This window comes from Lontra canadensis, unplaced genomic scaffold, assembly GCF_010015895.1.
Source record: "Lontra canadensis isolate GAN:19392208 unplaced genomic scaffold, GSC_riverotter_1.0 scaffold10, whole genome shotgun sequence".
NCBI classification, from domain to species: Eukaryota; Metazoa; Chordata; class Mammalia; order Carnivora; family Mustelidae; genus Lontra; species Lontra canadensis.
Window position 1 is genome coordinate 29,196,252 of NW_022631004.1, and position 2,802 is coordinate 29,199,053.

General features: G+C 43.9%; 1 pseudogene; it reads right to left on the reverse strand.

Moving 5' to 3' along the window:
- Positions 1–721: 721 nt before the first annotated feature.
- LOC116866724 lies at positions 722–1,792 on the reverse strand (annotated as a pseudogene).
- Between the last annotated feature and the right edge of the window lie 1,010 nt (positions 1,793–2,802).

The following is a 2,802-nucleotide window of genomic DNA, read 5'->3' on the forward strand; positions in this document are numbered from 1 at the left end:
TTTACTCAAGATATCCAATAACAAACAATTGAATCTTGATTAGCCCTACTTGATCTATTTTATGAATTCCTTCAACATCTACTGGGTAAATGTCCACTGTGCACCTACCATGGACAGGCATTCTGTTCAAGGCTAAGCAGGGAAGAGGGCAGACAAGGTCTCTTTCAAGCTTTTATTTGGTGGAGAAGATAGACAGTCGCAAGATATTTTGGTTATTATTTTAAATTACTAATATTTCTGTTAGGTCTCATCAACATCATTCATGAGAAGATATGGTAGAAAAAAAATCTTTTGGTCTCATTGATAATTTAGTATGTCAAGGCTATGTAGCCTCTGGGGCTGAGGAGGGCGTAGACTTTCTGTTAGTAGTTCTAACTCACAAGTTTACATTATGTTAAAAATAAGACAATAGGCCCCAAAGGGAGTCGCTTATGCTAAGCTCTACATCACCAAACCAAGACTCAGTTACAGTTTCAGCTTTTCCCAAAAATGGAATCTTAGGTGAGTCAATCAGGAATTACTGTTGGCACTAGTGAGACAGTCTGCATGATAGAGCCCTGCCATCCCTTAAAGGAAAGAGACCTTGCCACAACCAGCCCATTCCTTGGCAGTCTAACTTCCTTGTCCCTCTCCTTTCTGCCTATAAAAGCCGTTCATTTTGTACATCTCCTCAGAGTTCTTTTCTTTTCTTTTTTAAAGAACTTTTTATTTTCCATCAACCTTATTTCTGTTTTGTTACCTTTATGGAAGCCCACTTAGTGGTTGTTCCTACCCATTCAGTGCCTGAGCCATGGGAGTTGCAGACTAGTCTTCAGTGGCTGGCTGAGTACTCTAGTCTTCATTAGGGACCTACTGAAGACATAGAGGGCACCTGTACGCCTTCAGACTGAGAAGCAGTCAGCTCAGGAGCTGAAGCAGTCCACCCACCCTGAATTTCCTCCTTGGTCACTGCAGCAGCGTGCTCTCCCTTTTCACTCTCTTCAGAATCTCTGTAGAAGAGAGCAGGCATGACTTCCTATGGGTGTTTATGGGAAATGCACACTCAGAATTTCCTAGGTCAGTATCCACCACATCAGACCCATTGACTGAGCTCCCTTGTTACTGCAAAGGATGGGAATGTCCACATAGTGCAGGGGTGTCTGTGTTACACAGAACTGTGATAGGCAGGTTAATGTAAGAGGCCTCTGTGAGAGGCTAGTGGTCAGTCCTAGGATCAGTAACCACCAGAGGTCTTGGCTTCCAGAAGGCTGCCTGGATCTGGTTAGAAGTTTCCAGGAGGGAAGTGACCAGTGATAAGAGAGGCTCCAATAGCAGCAGCACACTTCAGCATAGCTCACTCGCCACAATTTCTGGATAATATGACACTGACATCAGCCAGGTTTTCTTTTCTTTTCTTTTTTAAAGATTTTATTTATTTATCTGACAGAGAGAGAGAGAGTGCACAGGCAGGGGGAGCGACAGGCAAAGGGAGAAGCAAGAACTCCACTGAACAGGGAGTCAGATGCAGGGCTGGATCCCAGGACCCTGGGATCATGACCTGAGCTGAAGGCAGTTAACCCACTTAACCACCCGGGCACCCCATCAGCCAGGTTTTCAACAGAAGCAATGGCATGAGCTGCCAGCGGAAGCTTCTCCCAGGTTCTCCTCAGATATATGATGTAGATGCCGTCACTTTTCCTATTGTAGATATACTGTTCAGTTTGGAAGTCTAGCCACCTAAGTGGGTTCCTGCTGCAAGGAATTTGAGGACATCCTCCTTCGTCATTTGCTGGACATCAAGGGCTCTGAACATTGTGAAAACTTCCCTTTAAGTTACAACAGGAACAAGGAACAACGTCATGTGAACCCCTCTCTGGATAGCGTGGAAAGGCTTGGAGCTCCTTTCTAATTTGTTAGATGGATGCTACCCAATTCATGAATCATTGAATAAATCCTATAAATTTTTAAAATTTACTCAGTTGACTTTCTTTTTTTAACATTTAAGGTTGGCCCGTTAGTGTATGTAATGAGCATTGTAACTCTATCAGTGGCCCTCTCTGCCCAGATAACATTGTTCTGCCCAGGACAGTGGCATATCCTAGTGCCCCCAAGCAATCATCATCAACTGACAGAGTTAGAACTTGGGTCATAGTTCCTGGTTCCTTTGTGTTCCCAATTTTCTTTTAAGAGAAGTTTTTTTCTTATAATTTTTCAAGAAGTATTTTAGTAACACTTCTACTGAGTACATAAAATGACAGGTCTCATGCTAGAAACATTGGATACATTTAAGCTTCAAACTGGACATTGTTATCCTCACTTTACAGAATAGGAAAGGGATGACTAGAGGGATTGTGACATTTCCCCTGATAGTTCAGTTTGTAGATGACGAGGCTTGGACCACAGCCTTCACTTGGTACATGGAGTCAGAGAAGCACACAGGCTGGGAGGAGGCCCTAGGCCATTGTCCTGGCCACAGGCTGCCACTAGCCAGCTGGGCTTAGTTACTTTCTTTGAGTGTGAGTTTTTGAGTATAAAATCAGTGTTTTGGCCTCTGCTGTACACATAATATACATTTCTTAGGCGGCTAAAGCCTTCTGAAAGAGCCAAAGGGGTTAAAACCTATGAAGTGTGATGCTATGTCTTAACTCCTAAAACAAGTGAGAAGGAGATGGGGTCTCCATTCGTACCAACTGGGCATGCTGCCCCCACAGATGGTGACTCAGGATACAGGTTTCACATCTGCAACTCTGCTGAACTAAGTCACAGTGGCTTGGGAAAACCCTGATCTCCAGGAGACCAGCAGCCCCAGGATAGTGTCCAATA